The sequence below is a fragment of the Pseudorca crassidens genome, chromosome 1, assembly GCF_039906515.1.
Source record: "Pseudorca crassidens isolate mPseCra1 chromosome 1, mPseCra1.hap1, whole genome shotgun sequence".
NCBI lineage: Eukaryota > Metazoa > Chordata > Mammalia > Artiodactyla > Delphinidae > Pseudorca > Pseudorca crassidens.
The window spans coordinates 58731259-58751754 of record NC_090296.1 but is presented as its reverse complement, the minus strand read 5'-3'; positions in this window follow the sequence as shown (position 1 = coordinate 58751754).

Here is a 20496-nt window from a genome sequence, read left to right as displayed (position 1 = left end):
CTTGGGCAGGTAAACCAACACCTTCAAATCAAGACAATATTGGCATAAAATAGAAAGCTTCCATCTACAATAACAGAAAAAAGAATCTTGCTTGGAGATCTGTGTAATTCTTTTTTTCTCCTTTGTTATAAATTTTCTTATTTTATTTAAATAAACTCTAGCTATTGCCTAAAAGGGTTTTTTCAAAGTATTTTATACTTCTGTATAATTATCTCGCTCTTAAATCCTCTTAGCTTTTCTCTAGCATGTGAAGAGGTTACTCATCTGTGCATTTCTCCTAATCTTTATGATTGGTGAACCTATTTTCTCTCACTTAAGCCCCTGATAAACATCTAATTAACGTTCTTTTAATACCACAGAAGGCAGATTCCTTTCAACAGGTCCTTTTTTGGGCAGGAATTATTCTCACACATTAACTCCCACTCTCAATCTTGTAGTAATTGTACCCTCCCCACAAATCACCAGAATGCTTTTGTATAAAGCACTTCATTCACCCTGTGGGCATAACTGAGCTCATCAGGGGGAACACCTTTGCAGGAGCTATTCTCACCACAGTCCTCAGTCTGCTCTTTTCAGATATTCTCCAGCCTGCTTCTCAGGAATTATTCATTTCTACTAAGAGAAACTACTAATCTCAAGGATGGGTAATTGGCTTATCCCTGATGTGATAAATTGTACCATATGTTCCTCATCAGGGTATTAATTCTTAAGTGGAAAGCAGACTTTCAATTGTCTACTGCATGCAACTTGCCTTGTGTCCATGCTAGTTACTAAAGATTTCCATATATTAAAAATCCTTTCTCCTCCAAGAGACCATATTCCCCGAGAATTATACCTGGAAATCTCCAAACTAAGGCAGGCACATACTACTTAGGATTACTACCTAGAGGGATAATAAACCTTCATGTGCACTATTTGGGCTGCTGTTCCAACAGCAAGAATACAAGCGTGAAGAAAAATTGAACCAGAAGTTATCATTGAACCTGGTAGAAGTAAAAAACAAAATGTACTGATTTTGCTCTAGACAACAACCTTACATTCATTAACCAGGTTCTAGCACTGTTCTGGATTTAGTTTTGCCGAGACAAGAGAGTCAAGAGTTAACATTCTATGTTGTATCAATACAAATAGCACTGGTCAGGTGAAACTGTATGCAACTAAACTTAAGGAAAAGTCCATCTGTCTTTCTAAGATTACACTCAATTTAACATTAAGTCGTGTTATTATGGCCTAGGCTTAGCATTTAGATAAGTGTACTCATTATTTTTAGAGGGGCTAATAATCAATTTGCTTCTAATTATTTCTATTTCAGTTGGTCTTTACATCCTTTCAGAGTCTTAAATGTTAGCAATCAGTCATTTCTGATCAGATGATTTAAGAGCTCCTGCTATAATAAAAACAACAACAAAACATACTAAGGAATTAATTAGTTTAGTCCAAGTAAAGATAATATTTCTTATAAACTTCTGACAGTCAGACCCATATTTTGCATTGATATATAGTTAAATAGATGATAGTCAATATTTCAAGTAAAAATTAGTGTTTTTTAGTGTATTCACAAAGGTACACATCTATCCCCACTATCTAATTCCAGAATGCTTTAAATTTGTGTATCATTTTTATATTTACTCTTTGGAGAAATAGCTATTCAAATCCTTTATTTAAAAATTTGGTTATTGGTCTTTATTTTGTAGAATTGTAGCTGTTCTTTCTATATTCTGGATACTAGAGTTTTATCAACTGTGTGATTACAGATATTTTCCCTATATTATGGGACAACTTTTCATTTTCTTCATAGTGTCCTTTGAAGTACATTTTTAATTTTTATGAAATCAATTTATATATATATATTTTTTCACCTGTGGTTTTGGAGTCATAGTTAAGAAGACTTAATCTAACTCAAAATCTTGTAGTTTTACTTATATATTTTCTTCTATGAGTTTCATACATTTATCTCTTACATTTGGGTGTATGATTCATTTTTTAGTTACTTTTTGTATATGGTGGGAGGTAAAAAACTAGTTCCATGATTTTGCATATAGGTATCCATTTGTCCCAGAGCCATTAGTCAGAAAGACTGTTTTTACCCATTAAATTACCCTGGCACCCTAGTTGAAAATCAACTGGCACTAACAATAGACTGTCAAACTATGTGAGGCCAAAACTAACAGAACTGCAGAGAGAAATAGAGGAATTCATTGTCATAGTTGGAGATGTCAAAACCTCTATATCAGAAATGGTCAGATCCAGCAGGCAGAAAATCAATAAGGACATAGGTGAACTCAACAATACCATCAATAAACAGTCTAATTGACATCTGTAGACTACTTCAACAGCAGAATATGCATTATTCTCAAGTTCACATGGAGCATTTATCAAGATAGACCACATTCTGGGCCATAAATGCAACTTAAGAAATTTAAAAGAATAGAAATCATGCAATGTCTGCTCTCAGATCATAATGGAATTAAACTAGAAATTAATATCAGAAAGATAACTGGAGAATCCCAAAATACATGGAGATTGAACAACACACTTCTAAGTGAAACATGGGTAAAAGAGGAATCTCAAGAGAAAATAAAAATATTTTGAGCAAAATGAAAGTGAGAACATAACTTATTAAATTTGGGAGATGCTGTAAATGCAGTGCTTAGAGGGAAATTTATGTCACTGAATGCATATATTAGAAAAAAAAGAAAGATACAGAATCAATCATCTAAGTTTCTACAACAGGAAACTAGGAAAAAAAGAGAAAATTAGGTCTAGAATAAGCAGAATGAAATAAATAAGAAAGCAAAAATCAATGAAATTTAAATCAGGAAATCAATGGACAAAAATCAATAAAATCAAAACTTGTGTCTTGAAAAGATCAATAAAACTGTTATGCCTTTTTCCAGACTAAGAAATAGAGAAGACACAAATTACTAATATCATAAATGAAAGAGTGAACATTACTCCAGATCCTATGGATGTTAAAAGTACAATAAAGGAATACTCTAAAAAACTCTATGCCCTCAAATTTGATGAGCTAAATGACATGCACCAATTCCTTGAAAAACAAAATTTTCCAAAACACATAAAAGAACAAATAGACAATCTGAATACATCTATATCTATTAAAGAAATTGAATCAATAATTAATAACCTTCCATAACAGAAAACATCAGACCTACATGGGTTGACTGGTGAATTCTACCACAGATTTATCAGAGAAATTATACCAGTTCTCTACAATCTCTTTCAGAATATAGAAACAGAAAGAATATGTCCTAACTCATTCTTTGAGGCCAGCATTACCCTAGTATAAAAACCAGGCAAAGCCATTACAAGCAAAGAAAACTACAGACCAATAACATTCATGAACATAGATGTAAAATTCCTCAACAAAAATTAGCAAACTAAATTCGACAATGCATAAAAAAAATTTAACACCATGACGAAGTGGGATTTCTCCCAAGTATGCAAGGCTGGATCAACACTGGAAATCAATTAATCTATCTCATCAACAGGCTAAAAAAGGAAAGTCACGTGATCATATCAATAGATGCAGAAAAAACATTTGAGAAAATCCATGACCCATTCATGATGAAAACCCTCAGTAAACTAGGAATAGAGGAAAACTTCCTCAATGTGATAAAGGATAACTACAAGAAACCTTCAGGTAACATACTTAATGGTGATAAACCGAAAGCTTTCCTTCTAAGATTAAGAACAAGGCAAGGATGTCCCCTCTCATCACTCCTTTTCAATATCACATTGGAAGTACTAGCTAATAGAATAGGGTAAGAAAAGAAAATAAAAGTTGCTCAGATTGGGAAGGAAGAAATTAAACTGTCTTTGTTCCATTGATATTTTGTTCTGTTGACACTTCATCTTCCATCTATGTAGAAAATCTGGAAGAATCAGCCAATATTTCCTGGAACTAATAAGCAATTATAGCAAGAATTCAGGATACAAGATGAAAATGAAAACAAAGCTTGATATACAAAAGTCAATCTCTTTCCTATATTTAGAAATTTGAATTAAAAACAGTATCATTTACATTAGCACACCAAAATGAAATACTTAGGTATAAATTTAACAACATAGGTATGAGATATATATGAGGAAAACTACAAAACTCTGATGAACAAAATCAAAGAAGAACTAAGTAAATAGAGAGATCTTACATGTTCATGACTAAGAAGATTCAATATTGTCAAATTGTAAGTTCTCAATCCCAATCAAAATCATAGCAAATTTTTTTGGGTATTGTTTATGAATATTTTTTATACCTTTTGATAAATTTAACCTGTTATCATTATAAATTTTCCTTTTATCTCTTACAACAATTTTTGTCTTAAAGTCTAATATTTTTCTAATACTACTATAGCCACTGCAGCTCTCTTTTGGCTTATTTTTCCCCATTCATTTACTTTCAGAGTATTTGTGTTCTTAGTCTAATATGTGACTCTTGAGAAAGTGTATAGTTGGATCATGCTGTATTAAAAAAAATCCATTCCACCAAAATTTTCCTTTTTGTTTAATGCATTACTTAAAAGATAAGAATTACTTTGGTTATTTTGGAATATTTGATGTCTTTTTTGCTCCTCAAAACTACAAGAGTAGATCCATGTCTTTCATCAGATTGAAAAGGCTTTAACCCCCATTTCTTTCTTTTTTTTTTTTTTTTTGCAGTACGTGGGCCTCTCACTGTTGTGGCCTCTCCCGTTGCGGAGCACAGGCTCTGGACGCTCAGGCTCAGTGGCCATGGCTCACGGGCCTAGCCGCTTCGCGGCATGTGGGATCTTCCCAGACCACGGCACGGACCCGTGTCCCCCACATCGGCAGGCGGACTCTCAACCACTGCGCCACCAAGGAAGCCCTTAACCCCCATTTCTTCAACCTTTCTTTTTGCCCATCACCACTCTCTTTATGATTCTTCCATTATGTTTAATGCAAATGTTGGTGTCCCAACAGACCCTGTCTGAGCGTCTGTTCATTTCCTCAATTCTTTCTTCTCTTCCCTAACAGAGTATAATCTCAACTGACCTATCTTCAAGTTTGCTTATTCTTTTGCATGCTAAAATTTTCTTTTGAGCCCCTTTAGTAAATTTTTCATTTCAGTTATTGTAATCTTCAACTCCGGAAATTCCATTTGGTTGTTTTTGCAAAATAATTTGTCTCTCTTTATTAATATTCTCTATATGGTGAGGCATCATTCTTATGTCTTTTGTTTCTTTATAAATGGTTTCTTTAGCTCTGTGAATATATTTAAACAGTTGATTTAAAGCTCTGTTGAGTGGCTTTCTTGGGGACAGTTTCTAGTGACTGTTCCTCCCATCCCACCCTGCATATGGGTCATACTTTCTTTTTTCTTTGATCTCTTTCTCTCTTTTATTTTATTTTTTTTGCAAAAACCTGAACATTTATAATATGTGTCAATCTGGAAATCAGATGTTCCCCACCCAATTATTGTTTTGGCAGTTTTGTTTTTTTATTTTGTTTTGTTTTGTTTCATTTATTTGTTTGTTTTGTGACTTTTCTGAACTAATTGTATAGTAATACCATTTTAAACATAGAAACTCTATGAAAAAAACCCACATTGGAACTAATTAGAGATTTTAGAAAGGAAGCTGATAAAGAAAACACAAAAATAATTCCACTTGTCAGCAATATGCTATATATATGAAGAATTAAAACTTACGTCTTTGTCAGTTGTGGCCACTGAAGTCTGCGACTGATTAGCTTACTGCTCAGTTGATAAATGGAGATTTCCTTAAATATCTGGAATCAGTAAGTTATACTAAAAAAAAAAGAAGCAAAGAAAGAAAACAAACATAAATTTAGTGACTCCTGGGAAGAACCAAATAAAAACTCTAAATCAATAAAGTACTAAACTTATTATTATAATTATTAATTATTGAAATATAAATTTTGTTGCTGTGCTTAAATAATATTATCACTGCTCTGAGCTAATTAATTCTTTTTATCAGTAATCCATTAGTTCATTTGATGGAATTATTGATGAAAGTGGAACATGAAAGAGAGTAACTGATGTATGCACTCAATCATTTAATCTATTTATATTTAAACCGTTTGAGTTATACAACCAGTCTATTCAGATAACATAGTGCCTATTGTTTTCTGATACAACTGCCAGTCACTCAACTGTTTATCATTATTAGTGTTAATTTCAATTCTATGCATCATGCTTTTTTTTTTTTTCTGTGTGACATTTACAGACGAGAGTCCTTTCTTTGGGATGAATTTTATTTTGTGATCGTCTGTGATAAAACAATGAGAAAAGGATTATAAAGCATAAATCTTGTATTGCTTATTTTCTTAATGAAAGTAAACATTGAAGTTGAAAATAAAGGTACATTGTACATAAAGTTTGAATTAAATAAAATACATTATAAATCATGAAAATATATGGAATAATATCTATGTTGAAAATGTTTTTCCCTCATAATTTTCACATAAATTTTCATTGAGCAAGTCATAGCCAGGAAAATCTTATTGTAACAGTAGTAAAATACCACTCAAACATGAAAATATTTGAAATGCTTACTTTACAAAAATAAGACTAAACAGTAAAATTAGGAAGAACAAGGAAAAAGTGATGCTTTCTAATATCTTGATAATTCTTGCTCCAAAGAAAGTAGCCCTCTGACCCCCGACAGAATTTTATTATCTTCAGGTTTTATTCAGTTGTGGCTACATTTATGGCAAGAATATGAATCCATACACACAGGGCATAATTACTTTACCAGCCTTAATTTTTAAATCTTGTAGCTCTGCAGTGTTCCTCATTAAGGAATTATATATGTAAACACACACACACAGGACTCTTTCCATCATTATCTTACTAGTTACTTTTGAATGCTGTAGTGGATCTTGAGGTCTCTGTAACATTCTTTCCTCTTTTCACCTATTATGTAGCATATGGTTGGAAGAGGCATGACTATTCCCTCTGCTTTATGATTTAAAGCATTTGGGATGATTTTATGCCTCTTACCACCATCGACTAGTTCGTAAATCCCAGGCATAGAACAATGGTGTGTGTGGGGGTGTGTGTGTGTGTGTGTGTGTGTGTGTGTGTGTGTGTGTGTGTGTGTGTGTGTGTGTGTGTGTGTGTGTGTGTGTGACATTGGTCTCAGCACAAGAAATGATTTGGGTTTTGTTCAATGTACTTGAATTTCAGAAAATTTGCTGAGAACGTTGAAACAAAGATTTTTTTCTTCATGATGTGATATGTAACTTGAAGCCTGGCTCTACTGAAGCCATTTGCTTCTTTGAGGGAAACCAGTTTGAGGATGAAGCTGACACAAAAAGGAAAGAATTGTTGATATGAACAGAAAGTAATGGAACAAGAATCTTGATTAAAGGAATAAAAAAAGAGTCTATCTTTTACTCTTTCAGCTAGTTTTAGTTGGGTTATTATTTAACCAACTTTTATTTTAAAGGCAGCAGATACATAAATCACACACTATTATTATTTTCTATATGAGCAAACACATGTTTATTTAAAAACACCTTATATATCCATTGTCTACATAAAACCTCTGTCTCGATTGACAAATTTTAGCTAGGTTAAGAACAGGACTTTTATATCATGCTTACAGTTGACTTTCACGTTTTTAATTTCTAGTAAAGATCAAGTTTCCACTAATAAAATTAACATACACCTGGTAGTATTTGTGACTGGTATTAGTCAGTCATTAATACTGTAGCCAATTCAAAGTTGTATGACATTTATCTAACTCCAAGGACTATTAAATCCAGTTGAAGAAATATCTGATAGTTTTTGTTCAAGAGCAAGTACTTCTCCTAATATAACTGTGACCAAGCTCCAACCCACAAATTCTTTGTTGTTTTTCGTTCATGTATTAATGTGTATTTACACCCATATATAGATATTTTATAGTCTGTTTACATAAGAATACCAATTATTCTTATGAAATCATATTAAAAGAGATATATGTTATAATTTGCCTTTAAAATATATAATCACTTATCCATTAGTTTCTTCTGTTCTTTAAAACTAAGCTAAAAGAAATGTAATTATAATCCATCATTTAAACAGAACATACTTCTTTTATTATGCTGTCAGTGAAGCTTCTCTAAGTCAATATCTCTCAAGCTAGAGAGACAAGAAAAAATATGAACTGTTTCAAGATAAAATTTCTAAAAAGACTACATAAAAAATGAGTTTGTGTTTTTTACCTAAAATAACTTGAAGATTTTGGTAGGATTATGGGTGATTGGCTGTGTTTGGAGGATTTATATTGTATGGTTCCTTTCTTTGCTTGAGCTATAAAATTGTTCAATGTAATTTATTTATTCATTAAAAAATTATATCACATTTACTCTGTAAAGGTCACTGACATAGAAGCTGGAAGTGCAAAGTGAAATGGACACAGTCCCTGCTTTCAAAGGACTTACATTCTCCCCTTGCTGGGATGCTGTGAGCTTTCACAAGTACATGATCATCAATCACCAAGATACTGCTTTAGTCCTACATGCTAAAAAATACCTCTGGCTCTTTAGTCTGTAGTCAAATTGTCTACCATCTGTCTCTGAATACAATTCTTTTGCATTATAAAAATTACAACCACGTCAGTGGAAGTTAAAATGTATTAAACTTTACAACATAAGATTGCATGTAACATGTTATATATGTGGAAGGAATGACATTACATCTCACTAATTTTGGAGATTTAGCTAAACTTTTGATAATGGTTTAATTAATATTTTTATTGATATAATTAATAGGTATTGTACATCTACTGTATGATAGCATTGTACTAGCTGTAGCCAAGTCCATTCACAGTTGATGATTTTCTTTAAAATTTAGTCAAAGAGGGAAATACATACTTTTGTAAATGAAATAGTGCAGAGATAATGACTTCCCCTAGGGAGGAGTCTGTTTGCATTATACAAATATTTCACACTGGATTAGAAAGTCTTATCTTGTTAGAACCACATGCATTGTGCATTTCTTCTCTGACTTAAGTGTACTCTTTGATATTTTATGAATTAGTTAAAAGGCCATTGAAATGACTCATTGTAGAAAACATATTTTCCCTCTATTGTTGCTCAAGATTTTGTTTTTTATAGTTAAAAAGATATTTTCTAAACACACATTAAGGAAATTCTGTTCATTGTTCTATTTTGAATATGAATAGCATCAGCATAAATATATTGATTACAATAAATATGCAGTATATAATGCTTCATACACAATTCATATTATTCTAATAGTTATATTATTACTGGAAACATTTCTAACAAACAGATCTAGTTAAATTATAATTATGATCTGGCCTGTGGAAGCCAATGTATACTTCTGATATTAAATTTTAATCCCCTAAAATAGCAAAAAATTTTAATGAAACTTTTTGGATCACATTAATTTATAAGAAATATGTTCACTACATAAATGTATAAAATGCATATATGCATAATCTCACCAGCTGGTACTGATGCTTAAAATTTTCATAGACCTCCTCTCTTCCTTCCTGTAAAAAATGAAAAATGTAATACATAGTGATGTATCTTGTTTATTTATTTATTATATTTTGATGACTTAAAAGTTATTCTTCAGTACTCCAAGACATGTTTTCATGGCTACAGAATATTATTTTATATGAATGCATTATCATTTTGATATTATTCCAAAGTTTGGGCAATTATGTTGTTTCCAATGTATTCTTCAAGGTAAACAGCAATGTTATGAACAAACTATATGTAAGTCCTTAGAGAAGAAACAGTATTTTGCCTTAGTTAAAAGATATTAAAAGTGGCCATACCTTTGTAAAGATCCTGAAATATTGTCAAATTACCTACCAGACAGTCATACTGATTTACAAATGACATAATATCAATGTATTAATTAAGATAAACTAAAATTTTATTAAAAAAATAACCTAATGCAAAAACATAAACATTTATTTATGGATATTCATTTCAATGAGGGCACTGTCATTCAATCAGTTGTTAAAGACTGAGTTACTTCCTCTTTGGCATCTGCATCAAGGAGGCTAGGACCTAAGAGAAATAATGACTGCTTTAAAAACCTTGGCCTGAAATATATCATCTCCATTCATATTCCTTTTGCATGAACTAAGCATATGGCTGCAAGGAGTCTGGGGTGCTTTGTTTTGAGCTGCTTCCAACACACAACTGTGTGCTATGGAAGGGGACAGCCATTAGTTTTGCTCTGATCCATGTCTGCGCACCATTTGACCCACTGAGGACATACCTACATCCTCTCCACCTCCTTCCCAAGGAAGACAACTTAAATTTACATTCTCTTATTCATTCAGCTCAAAATCCAGGTTTACTGGCTGATGTAGAGCCCTCCACACAGGTATCAACGTGATTCCTTTTGGTCTGGAAGTTGTTCAGGTTGAGGTCACTCCTCAAGTGATCATTGAGTTTCTCATTCTGGCGCTCAACAACCTGTGCATTCTCTGCTACAAAAAGAGTGCTTTTTTTTTTTTTTTTAACATTAACCATGCTAACACTGGGTAAAACTACTAAATTTAATCTATTAATGTGTTAGTTTGTCAAAAATAATTCCTGCATATTTCAATTTACGGTTATTTGCCTTTAAGTGAATATATTAGGTGTATTTGTCATTTATAATTCTCAATTATTATTAACTTTTTTCCTATGAATTACTCTTAAGCCTGGTCTCCAACTCAGAATTATTTTGTTACAAACAAAAACTATCATAATCCTTCTTATAATAACTTGTCTCCTAGATTTCCACCCATTGTTTTTTTTAAAAAATATATTTTTAATTTTCCTTGTTTTGTATAAAAATAAACTCAGCAAAAACAACTAATTGGCTCTATGCTATGATATCAGAATCCTTACTTTCATTCCTCAGCCCTTTCATACAATCAACTACCCAAATGGATGTTGTAATACTTTAACTTGCCCCTGCAGTCTAGTGCTTTTATACTTTGTGACAGCTTCAATGAATCCACATAATATTGATACGTTTCTAAACATGTCTGAAACATTTACCAGGTTCTCACAATATCATCTCCTTTCTGTTTCATATTTCAACATCTATTTGTGTAATGTAACATTCATAAAATTGCACTGTACTAGAGATAATGAAAGTGTTATGCTTCATCTTCAAAGACAAATTTATTGCCATCCTATGTAGCATATTGTTGGTTAAAACAGAAAAAAATCCTGGAAGCATTGCTTTTAGAGGTCTTACTATTTGGACATGGACACATACCTCTCACATTTATACACTAAATCTCATAGTCAGAAAAAACTGCCAATTAGGATGGGAGAAGATGCCCTCCTTAAAATCCAATAGCTTACCTAACGTTGCACAAGCTATGTATTAGGTATAAATGGGACACTCTGCCTCATATTGCAATGCCTTTTGTATTAGTTCTTGTGGGCTGCTATGACAGCATACCACAGGTGAGGTGACATATAAACAACAGAAATTTATTTCTCACAATTTGGGAAGCTGGGAGTCTAAAATTAGGTTGCCAGCATGGTTGGGTTCTGGTGAAGACCCTCTTCAGGTGCAGACTTCTGCCTTTTGGCAGTGTCCTCACATGGTGGAAGTGGTGAGAAAGCTCTCTGGGGTCTCTTTGATAAGGGCACTAATCCCATTCATGAGGGTTCTACCCTTCATGACCCAGTCACCTTCCAAAGGCCCCACATCCTAATGTCATCACACTGGGGATTAAGATTTCAATATAAGAATTTTGCAGGGACAGTAACATTTAGGCCATAGGGCCACTCATATGTAACTATATGACTTTCCTGTACTTCCTCAAATATATCAAGCTTTTTATTTATTAGTGACCCTGTATACACACTTCCCTTTGCCTGGAACACTCCTTCTGCTCACTGTTGCTCAAAGAGTCCTTTTGTGAATCCACTGAACACAATTAGGTCTCCCTGGTATACTGTTATAGAACCTTGTCATTTTTCTTCATTTCACTTACAAAAGTATATATTAATTAGTTTTGTCAACTACAAACTGGGAGACTTAAAATAACAGAAATGTCACAGTTCTGGAGCCTAGAGGTCTTAAGTCAATGTATCTGCAGGATCATGCTTTCTCTGAAATCTCTAGGGGAGAAAGAGAATCTTTCCTCATCTCTTCTAGTTTCTAGGGCCTGCCGGCAGTCCTAGGTTTTCCATAGTCTGTAGAGGTATCACTCCATCTCTCTCACTTGTCATCTTCTCCTTGTGTATCTCTGTCTTTGTCTTTTCTCTTATAAGGGCACAAGTTTTTTTGGATTATGACCCACTATAATTCAATATGACTTCATCTCAACTTGATTCCATCTGCAATGGTCCTATTTTTAAACAATGTCACATTCACAGGTACTGGAGATTAGAACTTCAACTATCTTTTAGGGAGACAATTTAACCCAAAACACTATGTAATTATATTTTTTGAAGGTGACAGTTTTTCTAGTTCCTGGCTCCTGCAGGAGCAGGAACATCTATTCTGTCCCCTTGGCATGTCCCATGCCTAGAACAGTTCCCATGCTTAGCACAAGGTCTTGCATGTAAGATATATTCAATAGACCTTGTTAAATAAGTGAATGTATGATTCAGAACCTACGGTCAGGTTTTATTTTCACTTCTTACCAACTTGGAAAATTTCTCTAGAATTTCAATTGCTTCAGCTTATGTCCATAGTGTGCCTCCTCTCACCTTCACCAGGATTCTCTTCCTGCAATTATTTTTTTTTTCCTATATAACTGATTTCTTCTCCTCTGTTAAGTACTTTTCACTGGAATACAAATATATTTTGAAAAGTATTATTATTTAAAAACATAATTCATGATTACCCTGGATCAGTTTTATTCTGATGTGTGAAAGTTTTTTTTGTTGTAACTCAGCAAATACAACAAAACTCTGTCTACTCATAGATATTTTCCTTTCTTACATAATATAGACCACTTGGCTATAGTTCTGGAAAAAAATAGGAAATTTTCATCACTTCTCCAATGGTAACAATTTGCTTCAATTTGATCAAATTTATATCTGTGTGCTTGAATTCTATACATATACATTTATACAATAAATTTCTGTTGCTATGCTGAATGTAAACTGATCTGTTTTACAGATTATATTGCAATTAAACCTAACATTTTAATATCAGCAATGCACTTAAGTGAACTGAAGAGACAAAATTATGACAAATATCAATTTTTGCACACCCATGAGCAATGGCAACTGTGTTGTGACTATTCAAGCAGCAGTAGTTTTAAGATGTAACTTGAAGACAAAACTTTTAGTTTTAAGTTAGTTTAAAGAAAAAACTTTAAGTAACTTTAAGACAAAACTCAGTTTCAGAGGCATTAAAATGTGGAAAACATGGCTCTTAGAATTGATGAAATGTAGTCAGATACAAATAGATGTAATATAATAGATTTCTAGAGAGAAAGATAGAAAAGTAGGGAAGAAGTACTTTTGAAATTCATGATTTAAAAAATTGGCTTACTTTAGAAAAGATAAGTACTTTAATATCCTCCAGTTAGTTATTTGGCTGTGGTGAAATTCAGAATTCAGTGATAAAGAGGAGACCAAAACATATTTGAAATGATGCATAGAGTACATTGAAATTGAGGCACAATAAATAGACCAAAATTCCATGTTACAACTTGAAAGCTTAAATATTGAAAAAAAAATTTAAAAATAATGAGGAAAATGTAATATGCAGTAGGTTAAATTCTAGTAGCTCTCAAGTTGTAAATGTCAAGATTTCAGGGCAACTGAGCACTTGACTGTCTGTCATTATGACCTAAAAAGTAGGTTATGTAATTCATCTTTGGTCAGCAGGAATTCATAAAAGGAGGATTATAGTAAGTACTAGCAAATTTCTTTTAGGAGCAGCAATACAAAATTGACAGAGGGTGGCTCTTGATATAATTTTATGACCTTTAAAAAGGCTTTTGTTACTCTGTTTTACAAAGGACTATAATATAATGGAAGTATGGCCTTGAAGACAAGTCTATGAAAAGATGCTTTCACTATCCAAGGAAACTGACACTAATTGAAATGGCTTGGAACCGAATAAAATATTTGAGAACTGAAAATAATCTAAATTTTAATTATTTCCTTTACTTAGCTGAGTAACAATTGAAATGAAATATCAAAGGTAGAACACGTGTACCCTTTACAAGCCTTGTACATTGGGGCAAATGAAGTTCAGTCATTCATAAAATGTCATTAAATTATTAAAATTTAAATTAAATTAAATGCATTAAAATAAAAAATCAAATAATACTGAGATTACCTATATGAACATTCCATATTGGAAATGTATATTGTATTTTCATTACATACACTCTTGCCATGCATGATACATCATTGCAAGAATGAGACTTAAGCTGTTTGCTATTTCATGACAAATAATCAAGCTTATGGAAAAGTTGCCTAAACAAATATACATGCATATATATTTATACATAAAAATAACTTGCAGCTGCACTTACAGGAAAACAACAAAACAAAAAATAAAAATTGCCAGAGTAAAAAAAGAAAGACAAATTTTTAGCTTAAGACCCACCTCAGTTAAAGCAGCAAGAGGTCCAGATGTTGTGTTTAGTGTCCTCCCAGATTGTTTTTATTTTTTTAATTAATTGATTTTATTGTATAATTTACATATGGGAAAAGCACAGATCTGAAATGGACAGTTCTATGAGCTTGGTAGCTTGGGGAAATGGCTGCGAATTATCCCTTTCTTTATAACCAAGTCCTTTGCCAGTATGGTCCCACACTGACTCTGGGGTGGCCTTGTGACTTGCTGTGGCCAATGGGATATTTGAGCATAAGACACAAGCTGAGCTGTGAAAAGTGCTTTCACATGGGACTTGCTAGCTTGCTGCTTTTGGAAACCCTCTAACCACAATTGTGTGAGTGTTGTGACTTTTGTTACATTAACGTTTGTTAAGTAGAGCCCTGGAGTGTCAGGTGATGAGCCCTGGTTCAACAAAGACAACAAGGTCCAGGAGGAAGTACACAGCAGCTTGGAGGTACCACTCAGAAGGTCAAGGCAGGGTGCAGGCAGAGGGTGAGCAGCAGCGTCCGGGGCATGTGCTTTTATGATCAACAGAGAGTGGAGTGTTTTTAGCTTTCATGGGCTAAGGCCAGAGATTGTCAATTCAAACCCAAAAGGGTGGGATTTTGGTAAGCTCCATGGGCGTCTTATCTAAGGAGTGTACAAGGAGAAGGAGCTGGAAGGCAGGAGAGAGTGCTTATCATTCAGGAATTAGGGAAGTCATATCAGGAACTTACTTGTGACTCTGCAGGCTATTATTTAGATCATGTATTCTCAGGAGGGCCTAGTGTCCTAAGGCCCCCTGTAGGCTGCTTAGCCACACAAAATGGATCCAGGGCAGCAATATAATGCTGTAGTTTAAATAAACACCCAACAATAAGAAGGCAAATCTAATCTGCTGGATGATGATCAACATGTGGTCAAGCCATCTTGTCACTTGATACTATGAGCAGTGCATCCATAGTATGGGGAGAATGGTGTCCTTGCCCTTGGTACGAACATGGTATTTTTCTCTGGCATCTGGCAGGAGAAGATATCCTGCAGCCAAAGAGCCACACGCATGTGCCATATAATGGGATATGGCTCCTAGAACCTATGAGGTTCATACTTGCCAATGAGTATTCACAGTCCAAAGAAGAATGACAATTACATTTTTAAAAAAGTTAAAAACCACCACGACAAGTCATGACAGAGAGCTCACAGGAAGAAAGAAAACAGTTTTACATTTAGGACCTTTAACAACAGTTTTGTCCCCAGGTTTTGAAGAAGAAACTCCACATTTTCCTTTTGCACCAAGCCCTGTAAATGATGTAGTCAGCTCTGCCCACAGAATCGTGAGAAATAATAAAAGATTTGTGCTTTAAGCCACTAAATTTAGATATGGGGTGTTAAGTAGTAAAAGTGCCATACTAATTTTAACAAATATATAAATGCCATGTAATTAACACCTGATATAGAATATTTCCATCATCACAAAAAAATGTCCACATACCCATTTCCAGTTTATGTATTGTCATAAATATATGTGTCAGTTGATGACTTTCTTTAGCAGAAGGTATTTTTGAGATTCACCTACACTTTTGAGTGTGACAAGTTGTATTTTCCCAAGATGGATTTAACAGTATTTCCCATCCTACATGTGCATTTGCACTATAATTTTCCACTACCGTATCAAGAATGGAGTTTATTTCTACATCCTCTTGAATCCAGGCTGTCCTTGTGACTGCTTTGACCAACAGAATAAGATTGGACTGACAATGTAACATTTCCAGGTGTAACTCTTAACTGGCCTGAAACTTTCTGCTTTTTGCCATCTAGAAAGTTGGATATCTGCTGGCAAATGGAGAGAAGTATGACATACAACAAATTATTTTATCGTAATCTATTGATCATATATTTGTGAAAAAAATCTCTATTTCTTTCATTTCTTGACTGTATCTGGGATCTTTATTCTTTCTCAATGTTTATTTATCTATCCTTGTAACAATAACACACTGTCTCAATTACTGTCTCATTTTAATCATGGAAACCAATTTGAGCATGTTCTCTTTGTTCTTTTATTTTCAGAATTGTTTATATATTACAGTATATGTTTTATATACTTCTTGTTTCCACTTTAATTTTAGAATTAGATTGTTAATATATAAAAAGAAAACATCTTTGAAGACTGATTGGAATGCGTTCAAATGTGTAGATCACTTAGGTAAGAACTGACACCCTAAAATAGTATCTTCTAATCAGTGAATATGATACACTTCACTACTTGTTTAGATCGTTTTAATTTCTCTTAATATTTGTAATTTTCATAGTACACATGTCCTCACATTAGAAAAAAAAATATCTATATCCCTAGATATTTTAGGTCTTTCATTTTTTGGTAGTTTATTTTTGTTTCAGTTTTCAATTGTCTGTTGCAATATATAGAAATTTGACCTATTTAATATATTGTCCTGTGTCTGTGACTTGACTTTATTAATCTGTAAATTCTAATTTATCAATTCCTCAGGGATTTCTACATACAGAATTATAGCATCTTAAAATGCATATATTTATTTACTTTTTTACTCTAAACATTAAGCCCTTTATGGAACTAGGATTAGAACACTAAGAATTTAAAATATTAACACTAATAAATAGGTATCATAAAAATTATGCTTTGTGTTAAAAACTAATAGAATGAGAAAATGAAGGAGCAGAATAAGCCCAACAAAATTAATTGAAAAACTATCAAATAAAAATTTAACAAAGAAAAACATCAGGTCATTAAAATTAAAAACTAAATGATGGGTGAAATACAGGATAGAACTGAATAAAGTACTGAGAAAACAGCACAGAGAAAACACTGAACGTGAGAGTTTAAAAAACATGGGGATTTAATGGAAACAAAGGCGATTTCTCTAAGAGAAGGTCCAGTAGAAGAAAAAAATAAAACGAGAGATCACGGAGAAGCAATACTTATCAATGTTTTTATGGGAAATTCAAGTACACAGAAAAGTTCAAAAATTTATACAGCAAACACCCTTATACTAATGTATGGTTTCAACAATTACTGACACATTCCATAAATTAATTTCTGTTTCCGTCTCTCTCTCTCTCTCTCTCTCTCTCTCTCTCCCTCTACCTTTCTACAGCTAAAAAATTTCAAAGTAACTTGAAGATATGTTATTTCATAATTCAGCATTAATCTTCTAAAGTTTACTCATCACAAATTAGAAAATTTAAAATCATTCCTAGATATTTAAAATCCTTTCCATACTTCAATTTCTCTAGCCCCTAGCTCCCACCAATGTCTTCTATAGTTGCTCCTTTGTTGAAATATCAAGTTTCAAGGATTATATTTGGATTTTATAATAACTTGGTCTTTTCTTTTAAATTGAACTATAGTTGATTTACAATATTGTGTTAGTTTCAGGTGTACAGCACAGTGATTCAGATATATGTATATATAATATCTATATTTCTTTTTCAGATTCTTTTCCATTATAGGTTATTACAAGATATTGAATATAGTTCCCTGTGCTATATAGTAAATCCTGTTGTTTATCTATTTTATATATATATATAGTAGTGTGTATCTTTTTCTCTTTTAATTTAGAATAGTTTCATCATCTTCATTCTCCTGCCAGTTGAGTTTTTGAGGGGAAGAGGCAATGGAATTTTATGGTATACATGTTTCACAATCCGAATTTGTCTTTTTATATATATATTTTTATTTGTGGTTTAACTTTGTTATTATTATTTCCTATATACTGGTCATTTTTAAGGCTTGATTAGATATAGGTTAAGCAGTTTTGGCAAGAAATATTTATAGGTAATAATATGTATTTTATAATGCATAACATAATGGACATATAATGTTAGTTTTTCTGCTAATAATGAGGCAGTCTGAGCCTCTGGTGAGGGTATATCTGCTTAACCTCATAAATAATGAGAGAAATATAAATTAAAATCATAATAACATATAACAATGCACATTTATGAGAATGATTAATTGAAAAATACTGGAAAAACAAGGGTTGGCAAGGATATGGAAAAAGAAGAACTCTTACATAGTACTGTTAAGCATATAAATCAGTTCAAACATTTAGCCAAATTGTTTAGTAAAATTCAGTAATATTAAACACTTTTCCAATTGCTATTATTAGGCAGTTTCACTTCCAAACGACATGTGTGCATATGGACACAAAAACAGAACTACTCAAAGTGTGGTCTGAATATCACTGTCTGTCTGAAAACTCTGTACCTGTTAATTTGAGTAGCAATGCACTAAATGGCATGCATAAACCTGTTCATATCAGCACTGTTCATAACCCAATTAGGAAGAAATTCAAATGTCCATCAGCAGTGGAAGTTGAAAAATAACATGTTATGGAATGTTATGCAGCAATGAATACTGTCCTACATGACTTCATATAACATCAGAACTGCTATATGTGAAGCAATATAGATACATTTCACAAACAATGTGGAATAAAGGAAACCAGCCATAAAACAATGTGTACTCTGTGGTTTTGTTATTACATAAAAACCGTTTGATCTATGGAATTAGAAGTAAGGTCAGGTTTGGGGAAGAGTGATGAGGAACACATGATGGGGCTTTTTTTGTTGTTTAAATCAGAATTTTTTCTATTATTTAATTTTCTCATTTTATTTTTGTTCAATATGAAGCATAATTTTTATGATACCTATCTATTAGTTGCAATATCTTAAATTCTCGGTGCTCTAATCCTTGTATTATAAAGAGCTTAAAGGTTAGAATGATAATGTTATATGTCTTAACTTGGTTGGTGGATGCATTGATGTTTTCCCTTTGAGAGAATTCATTATGCTGAACACCTACGATTATAAAACATTTTAAAAATTAAATAAACCTCTAAACCTACAACTTTGAAAACATAGATGGAGTATCCAATTTCCCAGAGGAAAAATATTACATGCCAAAACTTACTGTAGAAAACATAGAAAATCTTAACAGCTAGATGGAAATTGATGTAATAAATTTAACTGTTAAAAATCCATCCACCATTAACACCAGCTCCAGATCATTTTACAGAATTCTTATCACTCAAGGATGCAATAATTCTAACTACATTTAAACTAATTCTGGGAAAGACAGGTGAAGAGGAGGGTTTTACAGGGGATTTCAACTGTAACTATAATGTTTTATGTCATTAAAAAAAGCTCTAAAGATAATATGACAACATGTTCAGATTTAACATAGCTCAATTTGAATACACATGAGTATGTGAAAGTATACTGAAGTAAGCCATAACAGCAACTGTGTGCAATAAATAATAGCTTAAGACATAAATAGATTTTAAATATTTAAATAGGTTTTGTGTTTGTTTATCAAGATTATACTAATATTATGTATCACTGTTATAATTTTGCAAGTATATTTTTAGATTTATTTAAAATAGAAAACAATGTTACTAGGCATCTCCATTTCCACAAAGTTATGAGGGCAATGGACAATTTTCAGTTCATATCTGCTACTTTTAAAAATTGGGCTGGCCTATCATCTATGGCTCTGAAGAGACCACATTGATCCAGATAAAAGAGGTCAAGAAAAATTCTAAGTTTTCTGACATTCAGTGATTGAGATCTCTAAAATGATGTAGTAGGGCTACATGCTTCCTAAGAGTTTTCTACCACTAATTATTTCTGAATTTATTATTTACTGAACCAGCTATTATTTTACATGTTTTTATTACATAAGTAATTGTGACTATTGTAGAAATGTTAGAAATACGGATTTTTTTCTTCACAAATTTTTATACAATGTATCATAGAGGTTAAAAATGCACTTTGAAAACAAACTCTATAACTTTATTACTAGCTACCTGATATTAAAGTACATAATATCTGTTTGCCTCAATTTCCACATCTGTAAAATTGAGATAATAATAATACCATTTACCTTACATAATGGTTCAGAGAATTAAATATGA